This window comes from Erithacus rubecula, assembly GCF_903797595.1.
Source record: "Erithacus rubecula genome assembly, chromosome: 2".
NCBI classification, from domain to species: domain Eukaryota; kingdom Metazoa; phylum Chordata; class Aves; order Passeriformes; family Muscicapidae; genus Erithacus; species Erithacus rubecula.
In genome coordinates this window covers 88,062,491-88,077,609 of record NC_136685.1, presented here as the reverse complement: position 1 = coordinate 88,077,609, position 15,119 = coordinate 88,062,491, and the positions used below count along the sequence as shown (strand labels likewise).

The window sequence follows — 15,119 nt, the reverse complement described above, 5'->3', positions numbered from 1 at the left end:
GTTTGGTTTTAATCTCAGACGAAGTTCATCCAGAACAGTTCCATGATGATAATGTTTCTGACTTCTTTTTTTTTTTTTTGGCTTTTATGTGTCAGGTGGTGAAATGAGAGCCCCCCTGATCTGCATGCAGCCAGTGCATCCCTGGCACACAGCTTCTCATGCAGGCAGAAGCAGAGGGAACCTTAAAGCAGGCTTGTTTGCTTTAGATAGGACTCGGATTGTCTTGAAAATTCAAGTATTCTGTTTTTGGGAAAAAAAATCTGTCTGCAGCAGAGATGGTTCTCACGTGGCATGACTGGAAAGCCCAGACATGATCTGGGGCACTGGAGCCCTTGCTCAGGTCTTTAGTAAGCAGATTATTTACTTTGTGTACTTTCAATTTCTATTCCTTTTAGTGATGCTAAGGGAAGAAGAGAAATCCATACCCTCCCCCCAAATTTTGAAAATATCAGCACAAATATTTCAGCAGCTGGTGGTGATTTCACTGCAGAGACAGACTTGTAGGATGATGACTTTTTGTTTTGTAAAACGCTTTAACTTCCTGAAATAGTTATTTTAAAAAACCTGACTCCAAACCACTTTACATTATGAAATACTTTTGTAAGTGAAATTACACTTTGTAAGTGAAATTACACGTTCAAGTTCTCTCTGTGTTTTTAGTAGAACAAAACATTTGGACCCCAGTGGTTTTTGGTAAAGGCTTTCAGATCTGCTAACATCTAGAAAGTCTGTTATTTGCATGGGGCTAATTAGAGCCCGTAAAAGAATAAGAGAAATTAAACCCAACGATGCAGTTCAGCTGTAGTGCTAAGATCTTGCAATTAAACTGTGCTGTTGGATTATGCACATTAGCACATGAATTACTCTTTAAGTGATAAATGTTGAACCCAATAACTATCTAAAGCTTTTGGGAAAGAATAATCAATAAGGTTAGGCTGAGAGAAGACAGTACTTTAAAAAAAAAACCAACAAAATAAAAGAATAGTATGGCTTGATGAGAACACAACAAATTGTTCATTGTGAATGAACTGAAGGTTAGTCCACACTTCTTCTTTTTGAAATATGGGTGGCACCTTATGTTGTTTTTTTCCCCTTTAAAACCGGGCAATTTGCTCTAAGGAAGCCGCTCCGGCCGCACGCACCCAACCGCAGCGTCCGAGCGGCGCTGGACTCGCGGGCAGCCCCCGCCAGCAGGGAAATCCATCTTTTACCACAGCCACCATGGACCATTAGCTTTGAACCAGGTTTTAGGGGTGGGGAGCAGCCTTCCTGCTGGGCAAAGGCTGAGGAGGAAATGAGCAGCTCGGCGCATCCCGGGGCGGTGGAGCTGAGCCGGGCTCGCTGTGAGCGCAGCTTGAGCCCGCCGCCACAATGCAGCGCCGGGAGCCGCCGGCCGAGCCGCGGGGCGCTGCCCTTAGCTATTTGTTCCTACGGCACAGGCAGAGACAAGGGCCCTGTTTTATGTTCCCCTGCAGGAAGGTGATAAAGTGCCCGGGAGCTGCTGGAAACCATTCTCCAATAAATTCAAAGGGAAAGGCCATTTTTTGTGCCTTGGAAGCTTGCGAGTGCTGAGGGATGCTGGAAGGCAGTGAAAACTGAGCGAGGGCATCGCACACCAGTGTGGCAGGAAGCCACCGGAGCAATTTTTCTGGTTTGTTTTGTTGCTTGTTCTTTTTTTTTCCCCTCAATGATTTTTACTCTGCCTGTGGCTAAGCAATCAATATCTCTTTGCCAACGATAAATATTCCAGGCTTTTAAATGGTGATGTATTCCAGGGTGAAACAAATTAGGTGCTTTATTGCTGCCCTCTTGTACTCGAACTAATTCTGTGGGTCCAAATGGAAATTCTGAGAGAGATTCCTGAACCAGGCTCACAAGTGGCAGCAGATCTGAACAGGTCTGGCTTCAGCTGCCAGCTCTGTTGCTGATCTCTCTTCTTTCACTGAGATGAGCAGAATTTCAGGAGAGCTGTGTGAGTAGCTCTGCAGGCTGAATCCATCAGGCAGATGCATGCAGCTGAGCATGAGCCTGCCTGGAGCACTGCAGCGCCCTTGTTTCCCTCGGCAGGAGGCTGCAGAGCTGGATTGGTGTGTGTCAAGCACAGCCCAGGCTGAACAGCACCAAATGCTGTCCCTGGGGTGCCACACCAGCAGGGACTTCAGCTCTGACCTCTTGGTGCAGTGGCTGGTCAAAGAGTGTTCCTCGAGCACCTGCTACTAAAAGCAATCCTTTCCTTCTGATACCCATACAGGAGCCAGGTGGGAACCATTTTGGAGCCCTGAAAAGTCTGTTAAGACTGTGACAGCAACCAGTCCTTATTCCTATGTGTCCCAGGGAGACCAAATCAGCTTGTTTAGGCACCAAAGAAGCGATCTGATTTGCTTCTGGAGTTGGATGATTTGTGCAAATAAATGGTTACCGAACATATTATTCTCTTTGGTTTCCTATACTGTTTTGATGAGGTGGTGGAAGGATTGTGTAGCCAGTCCTGCTGTGCTTCTCCCATAGCATCAGTGCTGCTTGAACCCTTTAGCAGAAACTTTATAACACAGTTCAGGAAATGTCTGACTCCATTTCCCACCTACTGCTACAAGATCTCTTGCTCTGAAGGATTAAGATGACTGTGGAAGATGGAGGGCAAAGGCACTGGGCATTTTGGCTAGGAGACAGTATTGCATAATAAAACACAACCAGCCCGATCAAGTGAACACCTCATGTCAGTGACCATCAGCCCCACTCCTCTATCCCCCATAACTGACACCCCCAGGTCCTAGCTCCCTGTTTATTAGGGAAATGGGGTTCCATGTAAAAGGATTCTTCTCTTTCCTTCTTTTTTTTTTTTTTTTCTTCAGAGGGAGGGTGTTGCTATTTTAATAATGGCAATTGTTCACTACTTATGCATTAGTCCTCATCAGTTTGTGTGTGCATACAGGCAAAGCATGATGGGCTTGACATTTGCCATCAAGAAAATGAAATCCTCCCAGTTTCAGGTCACCCTGCCCTGATTTTGTACCAAATCTTTTCAAATCAACAGCCATTTCATCTCCATAAGCTAATAATAACCCTTGCAAAGCCTGTGAATCAGCAAAAGGCTCTCCACAGCTGCAACTGTCAGCAGAACAGGAGCTAATGCTGTGGAGGGGTGAGTGTTGAAGAAGTTTGATCTGTGGACCGTGGTAAGTCTTAGGCAGCATTTGCTGAGCCAGATCCATCTCAGGGCTCTGCCTTTGTCCTAGCTCACCTCCACCATGCCTGTAGTTGTCATTTTTGAGAGGAGTGAGCAGCATAAGACCAGGCTGCAAAAATTAATACCAAATTACTTATCCTTTCTCTCTAAGGAGAATCCTCTGGATGCCAGAAGAAGCCAGATAAATGCTTTGTGTCTTCTGCTACAACAGTAACCAGCTCTGAAAAAAATCTGTGTTGGTGTCTGGTGGGAATATCTGAACCATTGGAGCTTGGCCTGCTGCTTCTCATTGAAATCAGCAGGAATTTTGTCACTTGTTTCTCTGGTCCAGCTCTGCTCCTGTGGCTGGCTAAGGAACAGCAGTTTCTGCTGCAAGGATATTTGCAATGAGAGTTGCCAGGTAGTGGGCAGGCTGCCTCTTTATTGGGGAACTTTTTGGCTTGAGTCGCCCTGATGAGTTGATAGTCCTGAGGGCTGATGTTCTCTTATTTTTCCCCTTGTGTTTTGCCCAAGGGAACCTGCAGGTTTGCTGCTGACCAGCAGGCAGTGCACACAGCTGGGGGCTCAGAACTGAGGATGGAGAGATAAGCTATCTGTGAGCACAAAGTACCTGTCCAGCCTTGCACACCCTGTAGGAAAAAGAAGAATTTCTGAAAAGGAGGACCTGCCAAGAGAGAGGCTGGGCAGTACATACCTTGCTTCTCACTCTGTTTCCATCAGCACCCACTGCTGAGTCCTTTTGGAGGCAGGCTAGGGAAAGGCAAATCAGAGCCAGGATGGCAGTCCCTAGTGACAAAACTACAGTGATTAAGAGCTTATGAGCACGGGATGCTTCAGCCACCGTGCAGATAGAAGGATGTTGCCTAGCAGCTAAACCCTGAGACCTTTTAATGACCAGGGCTCTTGTGCCTTTCTTCTTGTGACTCCTGGGTCTGGGTACCCTGACATTCTCCACATGGTGTGAGATTTGAAGCACATACTCCACAAGCCAGTCTGCTAGTCAAGAAACAGTGGTTTGGGCAATTTTTCAATCCTCCAGCACAATTTGGAGCATAACTTCCATGGGCTGTAGTGAAACTCCCAGGCAGGTGAGGTGGCTGAGCCAGCAGAGATGTTGCAAGGTGCTGCTGAGTGTCACTGCTGCAGCAAATGCTGTGAGCAGCTGGTGACTCAGGTCTCTGCTGTATTTCCTAATGAAAGTCAGAAGGACTTGGTGTCTTTATTAATCACTACAGTACACTTTTTAATCTCCACTGTTAGTATCTTCCCATGGTTTTGTGTATCTTGGCATGGTTAGATAACCAAACAATTTTTTGAATGCTCAGATGAGAAAAACCACTGGTAGCAGACACTCAGGAGGCAGCACCATGGGCTGAGTTAAAACTCCAGGGCTGTTCTTTGTTGCACTTGTGGCAAAAAAACACAGGACCACTGCACCATCACCATATGGTGCTCCCTATTACAAGATGAGCTTGACATGGAGGAAAAATAAGAGCCAGAATGGCTGAGCAAAAAGGTCTCCAGCTGAGGAGAGTCTGTTTCCACCACACTCTGTGGAGTTTCTGTGACTCCAGCAGCTCAGAGGATGTGTTAATAAGTGTGCTGCAGCATTCCTGCTAATGTAGTGTACTGCACTCAGCACTGCCCTGAGAGCCTGTACAGAATGAGCTGCATCTACTGCAGCGAGGGGAGCTGCATCCTCTTGCTTGCTGCATTGCTGCTTTGCTGGTACCTTTTGTGTCTGAGAGGTTTAGAAGCACTTGCACACCTGGAGTTTAACTTTATGACCCCACCATATGTGCTACTCTCTGAGCTCACTCTTGACAGCTCCCTCTTTGGCCTGGGAGCTTTTAGGTCAGGTATGTTGCTCTGCCCACGGCTGGTGCACCTGCCTCAAGGTCTAATTCCTTTTACTGCTTTTATTTGCACAAGCTTTTGAAAGAGTCAGGGTGGCCAGACCTGATGGATTGCCTGCCTGAAGTAGGTGGATGATCAGCTGAAGTGTTTGTTTGAGCATATAGATTTGTACTTGTGATATTTTAATTGCTGAGTTCAGCCTGCAAACAGAATTGGTGAACTCTCTTTGGTGTTCACTGTTCCTGAAGTGAAACCTCTTTGTCTGTACACCTCCCTCTTTCCTAAATAAAGGAAAATAGGATTTTATGTTTAATTAAGTAGAACATAAAGCACTATCCAGAAGGTCAATTTGAGATTACTTTATGCTGATTGGCAAGAATACACTTCTGTTTGTTATTCTTAGGTTTTGATAATATTCTCTTACTGTGAGAAATGAGCACTGCCAAGAAGAGATGAAGACATGGCTTAGCTATGAAGGGGAAGCACAAAAGGCTGACAATGCAGGAAAAATACACTGCAAAAAATTCACACAGGGGACTGATTCTCCTGAGCTGAGAAGTCTGTGGGACTGCTAAGGCACCCAAAGACTTGTGGTTTCCTTGAAGGGCACCCACACAAATTTCATTTTCCTGCAGTGCAAGCTCATGACCCCATGGTATTTCTGGCAAGTGCCCATCACGTGCCTGCTGGCAGCTGTGTGTGTGAAACACAACCCTCAGATGTGCTGCCAGTCTGAAGTTTTCCTGAAGATAGTTTTCCTGAAGAAGCTGAAGATATTGAGGTAATGGTCAGGAAGCATCATCCCAGAAAACCACCTTAAACAGGGCTAGATGCAGAGCGGGCATTTCTCTCCTCTCCCAAAGTCTCCAGATGCAATTGCAGGTTCTGATGGAGTAGCTGGCATCACCTGGCACATGGGAAGAGGGGGAATGGGAAGGGGATGTGATGCTGCCACTGTTGAGGTAATGGCAGCAGAGCAGGTATCTCCTCTCCTGCTGCTGCCAGAGAGGCAGCTAATTACCATATCCATTTTGGAAATGAAGAAACTAACGCAGAGTGCATAGGCGGAAGGGGAGAGTTTTAGGAATATGTGGGTGTCTGAGATGCAAATGCTTTGGGAAACACCACGTTGTGCCTGATTTGCATTTGTGGGCACCTAAATACTTGTACTGATCTGACCTAGAGGGCTGTGTGTGAGGGTGCAGGGAACAGGGCGAGCTCCCCACGCTTCCTTGCTGGGGATCTCTCAATCCTTGTGGTGCCTGGGCCAGTCACTCCCCTCCTTTGGATCTGCTCCAGGGATAAATGTTCCTGGGTTCCCCAAACAGCAGCAGTGATGGGATGGCATGGCATGGATGATGCTTCCTTCTTCACTCTGCAAGGGCAGCCCACATTGGCAGCCCTTTTGATTCTCCCAGCTTCTCCTCCATGAGAGCTTTTCTCTTTCGAGTAGGAATCTATTTCAAAACACAGCAGATTTATTTGGCATCAGGACCTATTGATTTTGCTTGGATATTGCCCCTACCCAGGCTGAATGCTGCTTATAACCTCCCAGGTGCTGTTGATGTTTCTGGGCAGGAGGCAGAGCTGATGCCTGCTGCTTGCCTCTCCCAGTCCCTGCAGGACTTTGGACACTCCTTTTCATGATGATGATGATGTAAGTGTTGAAAATTATCACCTGAGTTGAACTGCAAAAGAATAAGGGAGTTTACTTCAGTGGTAAAACAAATTATAATTATCAGTAACAGACTCAGCAACTATGTATGCAGTCATTTCCTCCTGAAGACCTTGGTGCACCTGAGAAGAGAAATTTCCTGGTATCTCTGCAAAAATAGTCTCATGATGATTTATCATTAATGAGCCACTCTGTGCCTAACCTTCATTTTCCAGTTTTCAGTATAGCTCTGGAATTATTTTCTCTAGAGAAACAGCCAGAGTCTACCTCATATTTTTTGGGGGAACTTTGAGGGTCAGTTTTGTTAAATATCAAGAGCACTTTTTCAGCTGCAGCCAAAGGCTTTTCTTTTCTTTCTGACTGAAATTAGTAGCTTTCCTAACTTTGTCATCGCTCTGAACTCCACCTGCAGGCATCTGCTCAATTGTTTCTGTGGGAACACGGTCCCACCATTTTCCCAGAGGGCACCTAGACAAGCAGCAGTGCCTTTTTGATGTGCTTTCCCACTTTCTTTTTCCATATGTGCAAAGAAACAAAGGTCTTCACTCCCCGTGCAGGGACTTAGATTCATCTTTGTGTGTCAGGAAATGCAAGGCTGCAAAAATATTTGGTTTGTTTTTTTTCAAGAGTCTTTACCATAACAGTGATGAAAATATTTTAATTGACTTCCTTGTGCTGTGTGACCTCAGACAATATTTGAATAAGAGTATCCTTTCACCCATGGCCACTTGCATCAGTCCAAAATTCAATTCCTTTTCCTGCAAGTAATAATAAGATGGTTTAAAACCAATCCAAGAGAAAACAAAACGGAAAGAAAACCTGAAAAAATAATTTCATTTTCCTTTTTGGGAAACAAACAAACAAATGTATAAAATGAGTGAGTGGGCAATGTGATGGCATAGCACAGCCTCTCTGTGGGATAGACCTCTGCCATAGGTGTGTCAGTACTGTGCAGAAGAAACCAGAGCAGTCAGCACTGCTGTGAACACTGGATGGCACAAGTTTCCATGTGGGACCCTCAAACCAGCACAGGAGGGACAATAAAAATACCCCCAGGTGAAACTGGAAGTCATCAGAGAGACTGATGGTCAACTGGGCAGCAGGATCAATGGAGGAGCTGTTGAGAAATGTGTGCTGCAACCTCTAATATTTCACCTCTTATCGGGTTTGAGTCAGTGTCTTTCATGGCACAGTTAATGTTGAGAGGCAAGATGGTTTCAGTAACAATGTGCTTTGTTCCACTGACCTTGTTTTTGTCGAATGTCTCGTCTTGGATCTTTTGCTATTGCTAATGCATGTTGCTACAATGCCAAGAAGATGCTAATTAGAAAACCAGTGTGGTCTTTTCACACCACTTTCCCCAGCACTTTTGCTAGGATTCTCCAGTCTTTAAAACCAAATTACAAGTGTGTGTAAATACTTACTCACTGGGGCACTGGCTCTTTGGAAGAATACCTCTCCTGCAGGAACCAGTGTTTGTGCTACACAGTGTCACCATGGGAGTGTCCAGGAGAGCTGACATTTACCTCTTCATTCACTGTGGCTGCAATACACAGGTGGCTGGGTAGGATGAACTGTGCCCTGGGAACAAATGAGTGAGCCTTGGCTCAGTGGCCTTCATGTCTCTCAGAGGCCTTGGTGGGGCTGGAGGTGGAATAGCTGGGAATGGAAGCACTGGCCATGAAGAAGGGGTGCTTCGAGTGCACATCTCTTCCTAGATGTTTTTTAACTCTCTGATATTTAGTTATGTTTCTCTCTTGCATTTAATATCCATCATTTCTTCTTGCCTTTTTATTTTTTCGCTTTTAGTCTTGTTTGGAGCTTCTCTGCATGGACAGAGGAGTAGAGCTAGCATCTTCCCTCTTCCTCCCTAGGGCACGGATTGCATCATGCTTTTCCTTCAGCTCCTGAGTGAATTTACTGCCAAGCAGTATGGGTGAAAACCCACTCCGTGAGAGCAGTTATGTATAGCTGAGTATCAAACTGTCATGAATTTACTTGCTTTCAGGGCTGTCATTCAGAAGTTCATGACAGAGCAGTGAACACATTCCTTATGGGGGCTCAGCATCAGAAGGAGTTGCAAGCCCCTTCTCAGGAGGGAAGGCAAGCACAAGCTGAAACACCCAAGCTGCAATCAGTGGCAGAGCACTGATCCAGGAAGGATCACGCCTCATCAGCGGGTGTTGGCTTTCTAAGGTCCTCAAGTGCCCTGCCAAGGTAATTAGTAGTGATCTGAATCAGACATCGCTATGTACACGTCTGTCTACAATGGTGACATGTTTCCTCATACATCTGCAGTCAACAGCATTTTTGAGGTGGATACACTCCCTAGCCTGCAGTAATCCTCTGCCTTGTGCTTGTTGTCACTCTGTGCAGGAGTGTTTGTCCCAGATAGATCCTCACGTTGTCTCTGTGTTGCTCTGGGACTCCCAGGCTAGCTGGGAGCATCACTGAAAAGTGAAGGACAAAGCTGGAGGGAAAAGTGTTTAGTTTAGCTGGGACAAGTTAGGCATTGCATCTACCAAAGAAAAGAGCAGGTTTTGATCCCACTGTGTTTATATTTGTTTTGCAGGGAAGAAATGGGCAGTTTTTTTTGTTGCAGTACGTTAATTTCACTCTCAGCTCCAGTAGCTAGGTGAACACTTCCCAGTAATTTCCCATAAGAAAAAGCTGGAAAATTGGGGAAATAGTGTTGTTCTTTCACCAAAAAACATTTGTAACATTCAGCATCCAGCCTGCCTTTTCTCTGAGTACTCCATAAAATTCTGTGGCATAGGTGTAGCAAGTTGATCAGGTCCAGACACCGCCTCTCTCTCCGAGTGGCCAGGCTGAGGTCATGTCTCAGTTAATTTTGTTTTATTAATTTGTTTTTTAATTATTTGCTTTCATAAAAGGCTTGTAATATGGGATGGAAAGAGGAGGGAAATTCACCACTGCACTTTTGTACATGCTTCCTGCAGGAAGGGGCCACAAGGTGTGTGGGTGCCCCTTGTGCCTTTGCAGTGCCAGCAAGGACAGTCCATAGGACTCCTGAGGCCATAGGAAGATGTATGGAAGAAAGGCAGAGGCCTACCATCCTGGCAGGAGACAAAGGGTGGGAGCTGTCCTTTCCTAGAAGGGAGCTGTGGATACCCAGGCCCTGTGGAGCCAGCAGCTGGGGCAGGAGGAGTGTGGGTGAGAGGGAGGGAGATGCAGACTGGTGGTACCTGTTTGTGCTACTTCACTGTGAGTGCTCCTGCAACTCTTCAGACCTGCCTTTGTGTTTCACTTTTTAATCACCCCCCAAGATCTCAAGCAAACTTGCTTGTCTCACCCTGGCTAGGGCCAGCCCTCCCATCTGTGCCAGCCATGCTCTGTCTCCTTCCCCAGAAAGCTCCCTTCCCTCTGCCAGCCTGTGATGGCTGCCCACACCAGCAGTGCACACTGATTCCATCAGGCTGCCTTTCCCCTCTTCAACCACATGGAATGAAATGTGGACATCTGCACGTAGTGGTGTGATTTAGTTCAGCCTCCAATATTGTCACACTTCCAGGGTTACTGTGGCTTTCATGGTGCTTCCATGAACATGTGCAAGGTGTCCTGCAGAAATTCCAAAGCTTTGGAGTTGAATGGTTTGCTAGAAAGTGGACTATGACAATCCCACCCTTGGATGGGATGGGATCACACTCTCTGTTGCTTGTTCCCAGCATGAATTGTGTTTGCCTGCAGTGCTGTTAGACCAGATTTATTCATGCACCTCCTGTCTTGTGTTTCATTGTTTTGGCAACTCCCCAACTCCTGGACATGGTGGGACACCACTGCGTGTCTGGCTACCTGCGTGACTGCCAGGACAGTGACAACCCACCTTTTCTCCTGAGGGTGTCTCAGATTACAGCCAAAGAAAAAATATTGTTTGCTCTGTTGGTCCCCAGGCCCAACACTTGTGTGTGACATTACCTGCTAGGTACTCCCACATGACTCATGACTGCAAAAATAATAAAAAACTAATGGGTAAGCTGGCCTACAAAGTATTACTTGTTTGCAGTTATTGTCCAGGGCTGTTGACTGCTGCTGAAGGATTTCTACTGTGTAATTATTGCCCAGCCTTAGCAGCTCTGCCAGTCTGAACGGTGCTGCTGAGTGGTGTATGTGCTTATTGCTTCTGTGAACGTGACTCCAGAAGATAATTACATGCACAGGAAGAAGACAGGATAGAAACCTGATTGGGAGGATAAGGAGAACCTGCTTTGTGCCATCATAGGATTACATGCAAGAGTGTAGCATTGTCTGAAGGGAGAACAGTCAAGATACCATCGGCTACTCCTGTTACTACACCCCAGAATTCATCAAGGGCTTAAGACAAAGAGCCAGTTAATTATTCATGACATATGCATAAAAGGGGAAGGCAGAAACACACAGAGGGCTATTTCATCATTTTTCAGCCTTGCAAGGTTTATTGGTTCATATTAACCAGCTCTTCTTCTTTTAAGTCTAATTTTGAAATTGGCCAACACACTCTTCCCCTCTGGCATTGGTCAGGCCAGTGGTAAACTCAGATTTCTGCTCTCCTTGCTTAATTGGTACCTGTGAAGCCAGGGTTTATTTTGCCTGCTTGCTCCAGCTTGTCTCAGGCCTTAATTGCAAGGTCTCTGGGGGAGGGCTAGTGCTGTATAACGGGCCAGTGTCCTTCAAATGGCTCAGCTTTTCCCCTTGGAAGGAGCTGATTCACTGACACGGAAACTCTTTGCACAATGGTCTTCACTTTGCTTAAATTTCCAGTTAAAGGAGTGACTCATTTTGATATGGCCAAAAGTGTTTTCTCTTGTCCCATGTTGCAGCGTGGTGCACCAGACCTGCCTGGAAGCTGGGGGCTGTGGTTCCCCAGAGGAAGTGCAGGATTGTGCCTGAGCATGGACAGTGGTGCAATCCTGTGTTGTGTCTGTTGCTGTGTGAAAACCCTCTGCCTTCAGCAAGGCTGGGAGCTGATGGGAGCAGTGCTGAGCTTCAGGCCGGTCTCCTGCTCTTCTCAGAGGTCCACCTCAACCATGGCCTTGTCCTGAGAGATGCCATGTGGCCCTCAGACCCCTTTTCCATCATGAGCAGTGTCCATAGGCCAGTGTAACATGTGCCTGCACTTTTCCCTGCATGTTTTCCTCTGCTCAGGAACAGCTCTCGTTTTGCCTCAGGGCATTTTGCAGTAAGACTGAAGTAACTCCATCCTAGTGAAGGAGTGTCTGACTGTAAATTCCTTTCTCTGTCAATTACTTGTTCTGCTCCTGACTGTACCCCAAGAGCACCATTTCCCAAGAGCACTTTCATTGCTGCATAACAGCAAGTTTTTAATGAGCACATTGTTGTTGGGATTCACAGAGCAGGCTTTGTGCTGCTTCTGGAGAAAGTACATTTGGTAGAGATTATTTTTCTGGAATGGTTTAATGGAAAGGAAACTGAATGTGTCCCCATCGTGGTTTTCTTTCAGGATGAAACTGCCAGAAGGGCAGGAACCAAAGCCAGCCTGGCCCCTGCACCTGTGAGTGCTTCAGGAGGAGCTGGTGGCTGAGCTGGTCAGAGAGGCTGACCTCTTCACCAGGAGAAACAGTGTCTTGCAAACGATGCTCCCCTGTCCTGGTTCCAAAGAGGAACTTCCTCTTTTCTCTTCTCTCTGAGCAGCCAGGAAGGCTGTTGCTATGTCACCATTGGTTTTCTCCTTGTGCAGTGTGGTTTGTTTTTTTAAGCAGTTACAGCTACAGCCTCACGGATGGACAAGCTGAGCAGTGTGCTGTGGAACTGAATGTGGTGACAGAGCATGGGGTGGCAAACCACATTATAAACTCAGCAGTAGCCATCAAAGTCTGCTGGTTTTCAGAAAGGAACCAGCTCATTCCCATCTATATGTAGCTACTGAGAAATCAGCTAGGAGAGAAAAAGTGAATTTTGGGTATGACAGACACCACAGCATGGAAGTGGGACAGGGATTCTTCCCTCCCAGGAATTTCAGCCTGAGCAGAAATTATTGGGAACTGGACATTGCTGCAGGTGTGATGGATTTTGTTCTTTTTTCTAGTGTGCATACTGGACACATGAATTGGGAGTCCAAAAAAAACCAGAGGTGAAGGAGTAGGAGACACAACATCCTCCTCATCCTTGGCAGCATCCTGTTTTTCTGAGGCCTGAAAAAATGGTTAAAACCTTCTGCATACCTGATGAGTGGTTAATTGACAAAATTGGAACAGGAGTCTTTATGTTTCAAGGATTCAAAAGTCAGAAACATGTCACCTCCTATTTCAGGAAGTCATGGGTTGAGCAGCTGAACTTATATGAACTTTCCCTCAGCAGGGGATTTTGGCAGGAAAGTGTACTATTTAAAATTTGGTGAGTTACCAGTAGTTTGCTTCAAAAGGATCTATCCTGCCCTTAATTAATATCCTTAGATCTAAGACTTTTATTTTGTTTAGGTGAACAAATGTTCTGAAATGCCTTTGTGAATCAAATCTAATCAAGTTGGGATTCCCCAGCTGGAGGCTGGAAACCTGCCCAGAGTGCAGGGCAGAGGAGAGCAGTGTGACAGGCAAGGCGTGATGACAACCTGCCAGAGGAGAGCTGGAAAAGGTGGAGCAGTGAACTGTCCCTAACAGACAGTGATATTTCTGTGCTTTTCTTCTCTAAAATACTTGAACTCCAGGACACACTGGGAGTGTGAGTTTACTCCAGCAAGCCTGAGGCAGTTTCATTTATGCAACTGTTTGCTCAGCAGATGAGAGGCCCAGTTCTCTCTGATCTTGGTGATATTCAGAGAACAGACTTTTCTGTAGCATTCTCCAGATCCAGATGGGCATCTGCCTGTTGCCAGAGGTGGATGTGTTTTGCATTTTTCCAAGCCATGTTTTTGAGGGACTTGAAAATTAATATCTGAGGCTCCTGAAGACACTGAAGAAACTGCTAGCATTCAAGGGACAGGGTGAGCAAAAAGAAGAGACAAATTCCTGAGTTTTCATTCTGGACATGTGGGGATGAGTCACCTCCAGGACTGGGGTAACACATGCCTATGGGTCCTGGGCAACACATGCCAAGGGGTCTTGGGCACAGAGATGTACAGCCCTGTCAGCCTCAGCACAGCAGGATCTAGAAGGAAGACTATTCTCCAGGGTCTCAGTGTATTCCCAAGCCTTCCCCAAGTGATTTGCCGTATCACAATCTGGCAGTGACAATTCTGGTTGTGTCCCAAAAGCCAAGGACTTGCCCTTTAACCAGGTCACTTTGGAGAAAATCGGGGACATGATTGCTGCAGAATTGTGTGTCTGTGGTGCAGCTCCACAGCAGCCTCGTGTGCCAGCAGTGTCTGCAAGCACTGCTGAGCTCCTCAGAGACACTGGCAGTCCTGGTGTGTGGCTCCCATGAGGCAGGCTGGCCACACAGAGGGAGCTGCAGCTGCAAATTGCCATCTCAGAATGTGCTGATGTCTCTTCTGTACTGATCTGCACAGCTGGAGCGACCAGCTTGACTTGACATATGCTAATCTGAGGGGCAGGGAGGAGTCTTCTTGTCCTGCCATGTCTCCTCATGGCAATCTGTGGTGCTGGCAGCACAGCACCGTCTGGTACCAGCACTTATTAAACACCAGATATTAATGGGAAAATTAGGTGTAATGTACCTGGCACGTCCGTTGTGCTGGGCATCATGGGGCTGGCAGCCTTCAGGAAGTGCTGTGTGGTTTACAAAGTGGAATGAGAGGACAGCATCAGCTCACCTGTCCTTCACAGCAGACTAACAAGTAGGTGTGTCCCCTGCCTGAGCATCGTGCCCACATTCTATGTTGGGTGCGGGGGTCTCAGGTTTTTTAGGGAAGGCAGGGAGCCAGAGCCCGGCAGCACAGGAGCCTGGTGGATTACTACAGCCCTTCAGGATCGAATCCAAAGATCCTGACATGACCCAGAGCAGAATGTAGGACAGCCTTGCATCAGGCCCAAAGTACACACCTGCCTTTTAAAAACAATCAGCAAGTTTGATTACAGCACAGTGTGGCAGCCTGAGTGGGGAGACAAACAACGTGCCTTGTACTTATTATTGGGACTGTAATTATGCCTGGAGGTCCCATGCTGCCTGCACCCCAGTGCGGGAAGGGTTGTACCAGACATGATAAAAGATCATCCATGGCCTGAAGAAATCAGAATCTCATTTAAAACATCCCGGGAGGGCGAGCCAAATGGGGATGGTGTAAGGGACTAAGGTTGGGAAAAAGCGGGGTGAGTTTGATTACAGATAAGGCTGCTGCTTCGGGGAGGTGTCGTGGAGCCGGGAGGGTTTGCTGGCACCTCTGCCTCGCCACTAGTGGGAATGGGCATGCGGGGCGTGGAGGCAAGACACGACAGCCTTATAGGCTTTGAGTCGAGGAGGAGGGAGGTGGGCTGAATCTATATATAT

At 46.7% G+C, this 15,119-nt stretch overlaps 1 long non-coding RNA gene across 2 annotated transcripts; it reads left to right on the top strand.

Annotated features, from left to right (window-relative positions):
* The first annotated feature begins 1,470 nt into the window (after window positions 1-1,470).
* Window positions 1,471-11,073, top strand: LOC306816410. Of its 2 annotated transcripts, none has more exons than XR_013777662.1 (3): window positions 1,471-1,651; window positions 8,728-8,915; window positions 9,680-11,073. It is a non-coding gene; the product is annotated as an uncharacterized lncRNA (long non-coding RNA). The 2 variants fall into 2 exon arrangements; XR_013777663.1 differs by having other exon boundaries at window positions 8,728-8,936.
* Window positions 11,074-15,119: the final 4,046 nt, after the last annotated feature.